The sequence below is a fragment of the Phascolarctos cinereus genome, unplaced genomic scaffold, assembly GCF_003287225.1.
Source record: "Phascolarctos cinereus isolate Bilbo 61053 unplaced genomic scaffold, phaCin_HiC Scaffold_4;HRSCAF=312, whole genome shotgun sequence".
In the NCBI taxonomy this organism is placed as follows: domain Eukaryota; kingdom Metazoa; phylum Chordata; class Mammalia; order Diprotodontia; family Phascolarctidae; genus Phascolarctos; species Phascolarctos cinereus.
The window spans coordinates 259,905,290-259,920,289 of NW_027555847.1; positions in this window are offsets into that span (position 1 = coordinate 259,905,290).

Sequence of the window (15,000 nt, forward strand, 5' to 3'; positions counted from 1 at the left end):
TTTCATTCTTTTGTTTTGTTTTGCAATTTCTTTATGTGTTATAAAGTAACTAGCTTCCAATTACTCCATTCTAATTTATAAGGAAGTATTTTCTTCAATGAGCTTTTGGATTTCTTTTTCCATCTGGCCAATTCTGCTTTTGAAGTTGTTCTCCTCATCGACTGTTTGGACCTCTTTTGCCATTTGGGTTAGTCTATTTTTTATGGTGTTATTTTCTTCAATATTTATTTGTGTTTCCTTTAGCAAGCTGTTGACTAGTTTTTCATGATTTTCTTGCATCACTCTCATTTCTCTTCCCAGTTTTTTCTCTGCTTCTCTTACTTGCTTCTCAAAAACCTTTTTGAGCTCTTCCATGGCGTAGGACACGTTCACATTTTTCTTGGAGACTTTGGATGTAGGAGCTTTGACTTTGTTGTCTTTTTCTGGTTATATGTTTTGATCTTGTATGGTCTAATTTTTTTTTTTTGTTCAGGTTGCTCATGATTTCAGCCAGTTACTTGAGTTATAAACTTTATGTAAAGGTATGGTTCTGCTTGCAGTGTGGAGAATGTACTGTCCTAAGCTTCTGGGGTTGTGTGCAGCTGTTTTCAGAGATACTTCTAGGGACCTTTAATTTTTCAGTTCTTCTAGGTGATATGATCAAGATTGAGATGTTTAGCCCTTTCCTGACCTGTGCTCTGGTCTATGAGTGACCAAAAGCACTGCTTTATGCCTTGGAACTGTGAGGAAAATTCTCTCTCCACTGCCACTGCAAACTCCACCACACCAGCACTCTTCCTCACCCCAGGATCACCACCCAGAGCTTTGACCCAGATCCAAGCATAGGCAAAGCAGAAATGCTGCCTCAGCACCAGCAAAGAGATCCCTGCAATTCTTCTCTGATCAGCCACTCAATTCCCCCTCAGTCTGTGGCCCAGAAGCTCTTGAAACAACCAGGGCCACTTGGGTACTGGGGCTGGTACCAAGCTTCTCTCTCACTGTGGTCACTGACTTTTCCTACTGACTTTCTAAGTTGTCTTTGGCGTTTTTGGGTTGCAAAGTCTGGAAACTACCACAGCTGCCCTTGATTCAGTCCTCTCAGGCCTGCTCCAGTTTGCTGAGGCCTGTTTTGACTCATGCACATGCCGAACTGTGTTTCTTTCCCAGCCTGGCATAGTAGACGTTTCCAATCAACCATGCAGGTTGTCTTGGGCTGGAAATTTGTTTCACTCTATGTTTTTGTGGGTTCTGCTGCTCTAGAATTTGTTTAGAGGAGGTTGACTGGAACTGAGCACAGGCTGCATCCAGGGAACGATGGGGGTACATTGGCTGGTACCCACCGTTTGTTAACAACAGTAGGTGAATGGCCTGTAGTCCAAGTTTGGAGGAGAGCTTCCTTACCTTGACCAAGATGTGCTGAACCTGTGCAATGTTCCCAGGCAAAGGCTGGCCCAGGGCCCAAGGCCATTGCTAGTGGGAGTTCCTGCTGTAGCTGCTGCCCCTCCCCCTTACTACCTTTTTGGGGTGGAGGAGGGAGAAATCAAAGATGAGTGGCAAAGTGTAAAACAATCTTCTCCTATGAGAAGGGTTAACAGATACCCTCTTCACTCAAAGGAAGGGAGTGGGAGAAAGGAGTGACCAGGATTGTAAAGAGGAGTTTCAAAACTCCTTAATGATCAATCAAAATATCTCCAGAATCTGCCAAGATATTTTTTAGCTGTTCTAGCTTTTTCCTGTAAGTTCCATGAAGGAGAATTCAGGGGTGTAGAGGGAAGGAAGTAAGTAAGCCTCAGGGAACCAAAAGGCAACTGCAGTTTTCCCCAATTCCTTACTGCCAAAGGAATTGACAGAACCGGGCATATACTTCCAGACAGGACATCCATCTTCGTCCTCTATGTCATGGAAGGCGTGCCCAGGTCCATGGCCTTGAAACAACCCAGTGGACCAAGAGCCTGAGAGCATCAGAATGCAAGACCCTCATAACTGTCTGCTCAAAAAGCACTTCCAAGCCTTTGTGCTTGGAGAGCAACCCCAACTGCAGAGAAAGAAAGAAGAGGAGGGAGGAGGCTTACATATCTTACAGTCTTGGCTGGAGAAAAACTTGGGGTTAGGCAGTTTCCCCATATGGATCACCAAATGCTGAGGTTTAGGGTTGCCAGGCCCCCAAAATCATAACACACGGGTCCTGAATTCAGCCTTCTTTCAGACAAAGACAAGGTTTATTAAAGATCCACTATATTAGCCAGATTCTTGAGGAATCTGAGAGTCTGTGAGGTATTGGCTAGATTATAAAAAATCAGAGCCCTGATTCTAATTTTTAGGTAGTTATCTTCTTCAGTTACCTTTTTTTTTAACCCCTTTTCCATTTGGCCAATTCTACTTTTTAAGGAGTTGTTTTCTTCAGTAAATTTTTGTACATCTTTTCCCAATTTTTTTGTCCTTTTATCAAGATGTTCACTTTTTATGTATTTTTCTTGCATCACTCTCATTTCTTTTTCTCATTTTTCTTCTGCCTTTCTTATCTGATTTTTAAACTCCTTTTTGAGCTCTTCTAGGAGTTCTTTTTGGGCTGGAGACTATTTTTTTTTTGAAGCATTGCATATAGGTGTTTTGACATTTTTATCCTGTTCTGAATTTGTGTTTTGATTTTCGTAGTCACCGTAATAACTTTCTGTGGTTAGCTTCTCTGTTTTGCTTACTTTTTTTTCTAGCCTATTTCATTACTTTTAAAATTGAGCTCTGTTCCTGTCATGGCAGGGATGCTGTCACAAGCTTATTGTCCAGGATCTGTGGGTCCTGGCTCCTTTTTCTGTTCTTTGCTTGAGCTGTGGAGGAGAGGGTGCTGACTGCTGGATTGGTGCTGCACCAAGACCTACCGAGGGCCCTGGTGCTGGGCCAGGGCCTTCAGCAGGCTTCAGCGAAGAGGGAGGGTTGGCCACTCTCCTGGTGCTATCCTGTGGACCTTATGGAACTTGGTTACATGCCAGGTCAATGGGAGCGGGGAGGCTGGCCACTCAGCTGGTGCTGCTCTGGGCTCATGTGTTTCCTGGTATTACACCATGGCTGCAGGCATGATATTGAGGGCTGATATGACCAGTCTCCTACTGTCGCACAAGGGCTGGGGGTCTTGATAACAAAGTTGTACTGGGGCTCAGATCCTCCCACTGGCTTGCTGGGGAATGGTCTGCTGCAGGCTTGCCCATATTCTGCCTGGCCTGGACTGCACTCCTCTTTTATTTAGTGAGACAGACCTTTCCAACTGACCTCTAAATTGTCTTGGTCAGAAAAAAAAATTGCCTTTTTTTGGCATTCCAGAATGAATTTTGAGGCATTATTTTATAGTGTTTTGAGGTGAGTTTGGGAGAGTTTAGGTGATTTGCATCCTTATTTCAACATCTTAACTCCCAGAAGTTGAATTTCATCTGAAAACAAAAACAAACAAACAAAAAAATATTGCTGTCTTATTGGCTGTAACTAAGTTGTATTCACTAAAAATCTGAACAATCCCAAGAAGGCCAATAGTATTGGATGACATGCTATATGCTAAGACTTATTAGTGTGTTAGAATGCTCTACTTCTAAATGTGGAGATTGAAGGAGAGGGACCATATGTTCCCTTTGAATTTGCAGGAATGGCTCCATGTTTAAGCTTCCCTTTATTTGTTTCAGTGTAAAATGAGTAAATCAATGTAATTATAATTGTTTTATCTTCATTCTAGCATACTTTCAGAGAGAGAGAAAGAGAGAGAGAGAAAGAGAGAGAGAGAGAGAGAGAGAGAGAGAGAGAGACAGAGAGAGAGAGACAGAGAGAGACAGAGAGAAAGTTGACCTATTCTGTGCTTCTGAAGTCAGGATAGATAAGGAAGAGCTTGTTTACTTGCCTCACAAATATTTCTCTGAGACAATTGACCTTTCCTTGTCATGGTTTATAAAAATGCTATAGCTTTTTATGTAACATGTACAATAAACTCTTAACCTTTGGATTTTTTTTTATATGACATTCCATCAATTTTGTTTCTTAAGTAGACTTTAGAGGTTTTTTTTAAACATTGACAGAGATTTAGGAATGAGATACAATAAAGTATTTTATTTTCTTTAGCATTAGAGAGCTAGTTGAGTGTGTGGGGAAGACGGTTCAGCGATCTTAAGGTAGCTTTAAATCACCTCATTTTTAATGAAACCTAGAATTTTAAAGTCATTATTATAATTATCAGACTTGAATGAAGTATGATACTTAACCATCCAAAGACAATCTTTCCAAATTTATAGTAAGCACTATGACTAAAGATATGACATCTGAAATAATGTTATAAATTAACTCTATTATAAAAATATAGAATTACAGTCATTCACACATTATATTTCCCCCTGCTATGCCTTTTTCATAGGCTGTTTCTTAAACATGAAATCTCCTTCTTCACCACCTCTGATTGTAAGTGCATAGCTTCATTCAAAGCTCAGCTCAAGCATAACATCCTCCAGCTGCTAATCTCTTCTCTCCTGTACTTAATTTGGATTTACTTTGTATATGTTTTGTATGTACTAATATGTTCACATGGCATTTCAGCTAATATGCTATAAACTCCTTTGGTGCAGAGACTATTTCTTGTTTCTTTGTTTCCCTAGCAACTGGGACAGTGCTTCTCACAAGGTAGACACTGAATAAATACTTATTTATATTTGGAGTAATTCCCCAAAAGGTATTAAACTGTGTATATCTTTTGACCAACAGTATACTAGTACCTATATATCACAAAGAGATCAAAAGAAAGAAGAAAAACATCTGATATGTATAAAAATATTTATAGTGGCTCATTTTATAGCATCAAATTATAAACCAAGTGGGTGCTTATCAATTGGGGAATGAGCCAACAAATTATGGAGCTTGAATATAATAGAATAGCATTGTGTCATAAGATATAATGGAAGAGGTGTTTTCTTTCTTTATTTTTCCCTTTCTTTCAGCCAAAGACAAAGTTTATTAGAATATCTGTCCTATTGGACAGACTCTTAAGGAGTCTGAACATCAGTGAGCTATTGGCTAGATTGTAAGAATTAGAGCCCCTTGACAGAGACAAGATGGACCTTATATACAGAGAGGCTGTGGGAAGGGTCTAGGAGTGGCCAAATAGTTTGGGGTGACTGGAGGAGGGATCTAATAAGGATTTGGATGGGAGTGACCAGTAAGCTGAGGTGAACAGAACACCTAGGACCTGGACCTTGGGGCTAAGGGAGAATGGAGCCTAACTAAGATTAAGGGTGGGAAATGTTGGGGGCTATATGGAGGTCAGGCAATGGAGGGCTAGGCAAGGTAATGGGTAACAGAATTGGGAGATTGGGCATAGCCACAATGAAAGTCTAGTTGATAGGATTATAGCCTCACTGATCCAGGAGGATTACATCTTAGACTGAGGCTAAAATTGTCCTCTCAGCTTTTCCCAATGCTGACTTCCCATCAGTTTCACATTCTCTCTGAGTAGCTTGTGGCATTTCTCAGATGGTGGATATTGATTAATCGATGGATTATTATGATCCATTAAGACAACTCAAAATAAAATCATGAGCTTTTTTACCTCAAACAGCAAGTTTCACTAATCACATCTTATGAAAAACTTTTCCAGGATTTACATCTCAAATTTAAATTTGTCCTGATGTAAAAAGCCAATCATTAGAGATTATTTCTATATACTTGGAAATTCTCAGCAAGACAAAACCCAAGCAAGCTTTTTGGCAAGTTTACGCATTAAAGCCATAACCAACAATAGCCAAATTATTTTAGCAGTAACCAAATTATGAAAAGTTGCTTGACGTAACTGATACAAAAAGTTCACCAGTTTGAAACTTGAAACAAACCCATTAGTAATGAGGTGACTTCAGTTTTGTGACATGTATTTCCAAATTACTTTACACGGAGAATCAAATAGACATCTCATCATTAACAGTTAAAACTACAACTTTAAAAAAGTGTGCTTACCCAAGTTCAGAGGCTAGCTTCTTTATCTTGAGCAGGATGTGCTGAACCTGGGTGATGCTTCCAGGCAAAGCTTGCCCCAAGGCCCAAGTCCATTGCCAGTGGGGCCCATGATGTAGCTGCTGCCCCTCCACCCTCCTTCCTTTCCCCAGGTGGGGAAGGGTGAAATCAAAAGTGAGGGGGAAAGGGTGAAACTCTCTTCTCCTAAGATAGGGATTAACAGATACCTTTATGACTCAAGGGAAGGGAGTGACCAAGGTTGTAAGGAAGTGTTTCAAAACTCCTTAATGATTGATCACAAAATCTCCAGAAACTTCTAAGATGTTTTTAGCTCTTCTAACTTTTCCTTGTAACCTTCATGAAGGAGGATTTAGGAGTGTAGAGGGGAATAAGTAAGCCTCAGGGAACCAAAAAGCAACTGCAGTTTTCCCCAATTCCCTAGCACCAAGAGAATTGACAGAATTAGGCATATGCTTCTGGATAGGGCATCCATCCTTACCCCCTATGCTGTGGAAGGTGTACCCAGGTCCATGGCCTCAAAATGAGCCAGTGAACTAAGAGCCTGAGAGAGTTAGGACAAGTGTGAGACAGCCTTGAAACTGTCTACCCAAAAAGCACCTCCAAGCCTTGGTGCTTGGAGAGTGACTCTAACTGCAGAGCAAAAAAGGCGGGAGAGACTTACATATCTTCCAGATTTGGCTGGAAAATTACTTTGGGAGTTAGGAAGTTCCCCCGTATGGTCCACCAAAATGTTTAGGTTTAGGTACTTGGGGGTGCTAGGACCCCAAAATCACAACAGGCAGATTCTGTCCGAAAGAATTCAACCCAAGCTTTCTTTCAGCCAAAGAGAAGGTTTATTAGAACATCTATCATATTGTGCAGACTGTTAAGGAGTCTGAACATTCATGAGCTATTGACTAGATTATAAGAATCTGAGCAGTGGCTAGATTTTAAGAATCTGAGCCAGAAGAGATGTTTTCAAAGAAATATGGGAATAGTATGTTAGATATTTCTCTCACTTGAGAGAAATGTTGTTCTTGTTATTGTTGTTCATTCTTTGTTCTCTAGGAAGACCATGACGTCAGGGAGGTGATGCCAGGACAGGCAAGTGAATTGGATTTAAGTGCAGTAAGGCTATGTAAAGTCACCAGGCTCACTTCCTCCTATGGATCCATCTGGGTCCAGTGGCAAGATATAGATCAGGAAGATTGGAGATGGCTCTGGATGTAGTGGGAGACCTCGCCTTTTTAAGCTAAGGTCTTTAACAGGTCTCAGTTTGACTTAGGTAATGCCCATTGAGTGATTAAGGCTATGTGAGAAATGAGGCAGAGAATAGCCTCTTTACCTAGGCAAAAAAAAAAAAAATCAACCTGGGAGAGGTTTCTGGCCAAAACAGAAACAATTGCTATTTACATTTACTCTGAGCCAATCAGGGCCCAAACAATGACCAATTGGGGCCTGGCCTGGGAACTACTGTTGGCCAACTGGCAGTCCCAGTTGGACCACCAGTAGGGCAGATCCTCTTTATATTCACAGAAGTTGAGAGAAATGGAATATCTTGGAAGAGGTATAGCCATTAGTAGAGATCCAGTGATTCTGGGTCAGTGACTGGCTTTTAGCCAAAATGAAAACAAAGAAATGTACTAGCATACTAATGAATATCGCTCTGTTGAATAACAGATTCTACTTCCTGGGGTAAAAATTTAATTTTTATAATATTTTAGGACTTCTTAGAGTATATACACAATGAAGGGCATTTTGCAGCTGCTTAGGATAGATAAAGAAAATATTTCATGGGAGAGGGTAGAGTAGAAAAAGAGAGGGATCAGTCAAAAAAGAAAAATAAAGCATTTGGAATGCAAATGTCAAGCTTTCTTTTTAGAACAAGAAAATACTCTCCTTTCAACAGAAGGAGATGAAGAGAAGATATCAAAGTCTTTTGCAATTTGAAAGAAGTTCTTGAAGATGGCTGAGAGAAGTCAGGAAATTGCCTGAGCTCTCCCCTCTTTCCTTCAGAAACAACACTAAATCAAACCTCTAAATAGATTCTGAATCAACAGAAACCACAAGAAGACAGAGTGAAACAATTTTCTAGCTTAAGATAGCTTAGAAGGACTTTAAGAAAGGTCTGTCTCACTTGGGCAAAAGGATAACTGTAGCCTAGTGCAGACAATGCCCCAACCAGCCAATGTGAAGTTCTTAGCCACAGCACAGATCAGCAACCTAAGCCCTGTAGCTCAGTATGACCTCAGCTGGGAGGCCTTCTTGCAGAGTCCAGGAGGCAAATTGTCAGCCTTGGGAACCAGACAACAACAGATGTGACTAAGTAGGGCCACTCCAGAGCAGTAAGCAGGATGCCAGCACCTTAAGTCCCTGTGAATAAAACCAATGGCCCTTGTCCCCAGCACAGAAAGCTTGGGAGAGTGTTCCCTGTGCACCAGCAGGAGAGCTCAACTTAAAAAGCCATGAAAGAGCCAAAAATGAATAAGAAACAAAAAGAACCTTGACCATAGAAAGTTACTATGGTGACAGGGAAGATCAAAATACAAACTCAGAAGAGAACAACATTGTCAAAATGCCTATGCGTAAAACCTCAAAGAATACAAATTGGTCTCAAGCCAAAAAACCCTTCTTAGAAGAGCTCAAAAAGGATTTCAAGATTTAAGTAAGAGTGGTAGAAGAAAAATTGGGAGCAACAGCTTGGAAAAAGAAGAAAAAACATAGAATGAAGAAAATAATTCCTTAAAAAATACAGTTGACCAATGGAAAGGGAGGTAAAAAAGCTAACTGAAGAAAATAATTCCTTAAAAATGAGAATGTGGCAAGTGGAAGCTAATAAATCTATAAGACATCAAGAATCAGTCAAACAAAATCAAAAGAACGAAAAAAGAATAGATGAAAATGTAAGATACCTCACTGGAAAAACAACTAACCTGGAAAATAGATACAGGAGAGACAATTTAAGAATCACTGGACCACCTGAAAGCCATGATTAAAAAAAAGAGCCTGAACAGCATCTTTCAAGAAATTATCGAGGAAAACTGCCCTGATATCCCAGAACCAGAGGGTAAAAGAGTCATTGAAAGAATCCACTGATTACCCCCTGAAAGAGACCCCAAAATAAAAACTTGAAGGAATACTGTAGCCAAATTCCTGAATTATCCAGAAGAAAATACTGCAAGCAGCCAGAGAAAAACAATCTAAATATTGTGGAAGCCAGTCAGGATTATTCAGGCCTTAGCAGCTTCTACATTAAAAGACTGGACTTGGGATATGATATTTTAGAGGGCAAAGGAGTTTGGATTACATCTTCAAATAAAAAGACTCAAGAAAAGCATGAAATGGAAACAGGAAAGAAAAAACAAACGTTTTCCAGTGAGGTTAAATTGTTTACATCTCTGAATGGGAAAATGATATTTATAATGCTTGAGAACTGTATCTTTACTACAGCATTTAGTGTGTGAGTACAAGTTGACTTTGATATGATGATAAATATTTAAGGAGTGAAAAAAAAGGGCTGTATTGGAAAAAGAGGAAAGCAGGAGGCAGAAAATGGTAAACTACAGCACATGAAGAGGTGCAAAAGACCTATTACAGCAGAGGGAAAGAAGGGAAGGGGTAAGTGTTATTTGAACCTTACTCTCATTGCATTTGGTTCAAAGAGGGAATAATGTACACCCTCAGTTGGGTATAGAACTTTATATTACACTATAGGGAAGTAGGAGGGGAAAGGGGAAAGAAAAGGGAAGGGGTGGATAGAAGGGAGGACAAGAAGGAATGCAGAAGTAGGAGGGGAAAGGGAAAAGAATATGGAGGGAGGTCAGATGGAGGGAGGTTGTATTCAGAAGCAAAATACTGGTGAGGAAGGCCATGGTGAAAGGAGAGAGAACAGTGTGAATGGGGGAATAGGATGGAGGGAAATATATTATTTATTAGTATCAATAATTAGTGTTCACAATTAATATTAGTAATCATAACTGTTAATGTGAATGGGATAAGCTCTCCTATTAAATAGAAAGGGATAGCAGAGCGGATTAAAAACCAGAATCCTACAATATATTGTTTTCAAGAAACACATTTGAAGCAGAGTGATACACACAGAGTAAAGGTAAAAGGCTGTAGCAGAATATATTATGCTTCAGTTGATGTGAAAAAAAAAAAAAACAGGGGTAGCAATCCTGATCTCAGACAAAGCAAAAGCAAAAATAGATCTAATTAGACAGGATAAGGAAGGAAACCACATCTTACTAAAAGGTACCACAGATAATGAAGTAATATCAGTACTAAACATATATGCACCAAGTAGTATAGCATCCAAGTAGTTACAGAAGAAGTTAAATGAGTTATAGCAATAAATAGACAGCAAAACTATACTAATTGGGAGCTTCAACCTGACTCTTTCAAAACTAGATAAATATAATCACAAAATAAACAAGAAAGCAGTTGAGTAGAATTTTAGAAAAGTTAGGTATGATAGATCTCTGGACAAAACCGAATGGGAATAGTAAGGAATGTATCTTTTTCTAGTGGTAAATGGTACCTATGCAGTAATTGTCCATATATTAGGGCATAAAAACCTCACAATCCAATGCAGAAGGCAAAAATACTATGTATATCCTTTTCAGATCATGATGCAGTTAAAAATTACATGTAATAAAGGGCCATGGAAAAATAGACTACAAATTTATGGGAAACTAGATAATCTAACCATAAGGAATGAGTGAGTGAAACAATAAATCACAGAAACAATCACTAATTTCATCCAAAAGAATGACAATAATGAGAAAACATAGCAAAACTTATGAGATGCAGCCAAAGCAGGGGAAAGTTTATATCTCTAAATGCTGACATGAATAAAATAAAGAAAAAGGCGATCAGTGAATTGGGCATGCAACTCAGAGATAGAAAAATAACAAATTAAAAATCCCTAATTAAATACCAAATTATAAATTATAAAAGTCCAAAGAGAGATTAATAAATTTGAAAGAAGAAAAAGTATTAATCTAATAAATGAAACTACAAGATAGTTTTGTGAAAAAATAATAAAATGGATAAACCTATGGTTAATTTGATTATTAAAAAAAGAAAGAAAACCAAATTACCAGTATCAAAAATGAGAAGGGTGCATTAACCACCAATGAAGAGGACATTAAAGCAATAATTAGGAGCTATTTTGCCCAACTGTATGCCAATACATTTGACAATCTAAATGAAATGAATATTTACAAAAGTATAAATTGCTCAGATGAAAGAAGAGGAAATAAAATACTTTAAAAAACCCATTTTAGAAAAAATAAATTGAAGAAGCCCTCAATGAACTCCCTAAGAAAAAAATTTCCAGGGCCAATTGGATTTACAATTGAATTCTACCAGTCATTTAAAGAATAATTAATTAAGATACTATATAAACCATTTGTAAAAATAGACAAACAGGGAGTCCTATCTAATTCTTTTTATGACAGAAATGTAGTGCTGATACATAAAATGGGAAGAGCCAAACAGAAAAAGAAAATTATAGATAAATTTCCTTAATGAATATTGATGCAAAAATTTTAAATGAATATTACCAAAAAAGATCAGAGCAATTTATCATGAAGATAATTCACTTTGACCAGGTGGGATTTATACCAGGAATGTAAAGCTAGTTAACACTCTTAGGGAAACTATCTGTATAATTGGCTATATCAATGACAAAATTAAAAGATATCACATTATTTTCTCAATAGATGCAGAAAAAAGCTTTTTTTTTTTCAAAAAATACAGCACCTATTTCTATTAAAAATACTGGAGAACATAGGATTAAATGGAATTTTACTTAAAATGGTAAATACCGTCTATATAAAACCATCAGTAAACATCATATATAATGAGGATAAGCTAGACACTTCCCATTAAGATCAGGGGTGAAACAAAGATTCCAATTATCACAACTATTATTCAGTGTTGTACTAGAAATGTTAATTTTAGCAGTAAGAGAAGAAAAAGAGAATGAAGATATTTGAACAGTCAATGGGAAAACAAAACTAGCACCCTTTGCAGATGATATGATGGTATACTTAGAGAATCCTAGAGAATCAACTAAGAAAAACTACTTGAAATAATTAATAGCTTTAACAAAGTTGCAGGATATAAAATAAACCCACACAAATAATCAAAATTTTTACATATGACTAACAAGTCCCAGCAGCAAGAGACAGAAAGATAAATTCCATTTAAAATAAGTGTAGACAATATAAAATATTTGGGAGTTTATCTGCCAAGTGAAACCCAGGAACTATATGAAGACAATTACAAAACATTTTTTACAGAAATAAAGTGAGATCTAAACAATTGGAAAAATATCAGTTACCCATGGTGAGGCATTTCTACCTAAAATAATATACTTATTCAGTGAAATACCAATCAAACTACAGGAATATTTCATGGATCTAGGAAAAAAATAAGATTCATCTAGAAAAACAAAAGGTCCAGAATATCAAGGGAAATAATGAAGAAAATATGCAAAGAAATGTGGTCAAGTTCTACCAGATCTAAAACTATCTTTTAAATTGGTAATCATCAAAACTATTTGGTATTGGCTAAGAAATGGATTGGTAGATCAGTTGAATAGTTTAGGCACATAAGACACAGTAAGTAGATAACTACTGTAGTAATCTTCTGTTTGATGAACACAAAGACTTTAAGGAGGAAAAAAGAGATTACATACAAGATACCTACAGCCTCAAGCAGCCAGCATCTGAGGCCCCAGGGCACAAATCTAGTGACCAGGCCCCTGAATTCATGTAAAAGGAGCTTAGGAAAGTGTCCCCTGTGCACTAGTAGGAGAGCTCAACTGTGAAAATATAAAGTGATTTAAGAACTAGAATGAATTAAGAAGGGAGGTGGAATGTAATCTATAGTCATATGGAAAAAAATGTTCTAAATAACTATTGATTAGAGAAATGCAAATTAAAACAACTGTGAGGTACCTATCAGATTGGCTAACATGACAAAACAGAAAAATGATAAATGTTGGAGAAGGTGTAGGAAAATTGAACACTAATGCATTGTTGTTGGAGTTGTGAACTGATCCAACCATTCTGGAAAACAATTTGAAACTATGCCCAAAGGGCTGTAAAACTGCACATCCTTTAATCCACTAATTCCACTCTTAAGTCTGTATCCCAAAGAAATCATAAAAAAGGGAAAAGGACCCAGATGTAGAATAATACTTACAACAGCTCTTTTTGTGGTGACAAAATAATTGGAAATTGAGGGGATGCAAATCAATTGTGGAATGGCTGAACAAGTTATGGTGTAAGAATAAATGGAATATTATTGTTACATAATAAATGATGAACAGGTGGACTTCAGAAAAACCAGAAAAGATTTTCATGAATTGAGGCTGAGCGAAATGAGAAGAATTAGAAGAACACTGTATATAGTAACAGCAACATTGTGTGATGACCAGCTTTGTTACACTTAACTGTTCTGAGCAATGCAATGATCCAAGACAATATCAAAAGACTCATAATAGAAAATGCTATCCACATCCAGAGGAAGAACTATGGAGTCTCAATGCAGAATAAAACACACTATTTTCTTTTTCTTTTGTTGTTTATTGTTTGTTTGTTTGTTTGTTTGTTCTTTCTCATGTTTTTTCCCCTTTTGTTCTGATTCTTCTTTCATAACATGACTAATGTGAAAATATATTTAATATGATCACACATGGATAGCCTATATCAGATTGCATGCCGTGTTAGAGAAGGTGAAGTGGAGGGAGGGGGGAAATGTAAACTCAAAATCTTATAAAAGCAAATATTGAAAATTAAAAATTAATTAATTAATTTATAAAGAGGTATTTTACATTTTCTCCTATTTTTTCCATTCTTTTGATTTTGTTTAATACTTGATGTCTCATAGAGTCATTAACTTCCACTTCCCCAATTTTAATTTTTAACATTTTTTTTTCCTTCAGTTAACTTTTGTATCTCCTTTTCCATTAGGGTAATTCAACTTTTTAAGGAGTTGTTTTCTTCAGTGGATTTTTTTTTCCACTTGGCCCATTATATGTTTTAAGGAATTGTTTTCTACATTCAATTTTTATCCTTCCTTTTTCATGATGTTGACTCTTTTTTGCATACTTCTTATTTCTTTTCCCAATTTTTCTTTTACCTCACTTATTTGACTTTCAAAATCCTTCTTGAGCTCCTCCAAGAAGGCTTTTTGGGCTTGAGACCAGTTCATATTCACCTTTGAGGTTTTGAATTTGGGTATATTGACAATGTTGTCCTCTTCTCAATTTATGACTTGATCTTCCCTGTCCCCATATTAATTTTCTATGGTCAGTGTTCTTTTTTGCTTTTTGCTCATTTTGTTTACCTATTTCATGACTTTCACAGTTGAGCTCTCCTACTAGCGCACAGGGGACACTTTCCCAAGCTCCTTTTAAAAGAATTCAGGGGCCTGGTCACTAGCTTTGTGCCCTGGGGCCTCAGGTACTGGCTGCTTGAGGCTGTAGGTATCTTGCAGCTTAGCTGGTGCTGATCTGGGGTCCTGATGGTGGTGTTGGGCATGTGCTGAGTCCAGGTGGGCTTTTCTACTTTTCCCCAGGGCTATGCTGAAGCATAGGGAATTTTGGCTGCTGGAAGATACCTGCCCAACCTGGGCTACCCTGAAGCACAAGGAGGTCCACTGTTGGAGAATGATTACCCACTTGATGTTGTGCCAGCACACATGGTGGTTCTCTGAGCTAGAGTTTGCCAGTTCCTTTGGATGTGTTAAAGCATATGGTTGAGATTGTGGGTCCTGTTTTTGGAGTTTGCCTGCTCCACTGCTCTAGGGCTTAGGATCTCCCACTGGTTTGCTGAGGTAGAGCCTGCTGCTGGCTTGCTAGGATATATCCTGCTCTAGACTGTGCTCCCCTTTGGCTCGAGTGATATGGCCTTATTCATCAACCTTATAAGTCTCCTGGGTCAAAAGACTGGTCCACCTCATCTTTCTTCTAGCTCTACTATTCCAGGATCTGTTCTTGGAGTGCTGTTTTATGGGTATTGGGAGATGAGAACAGGA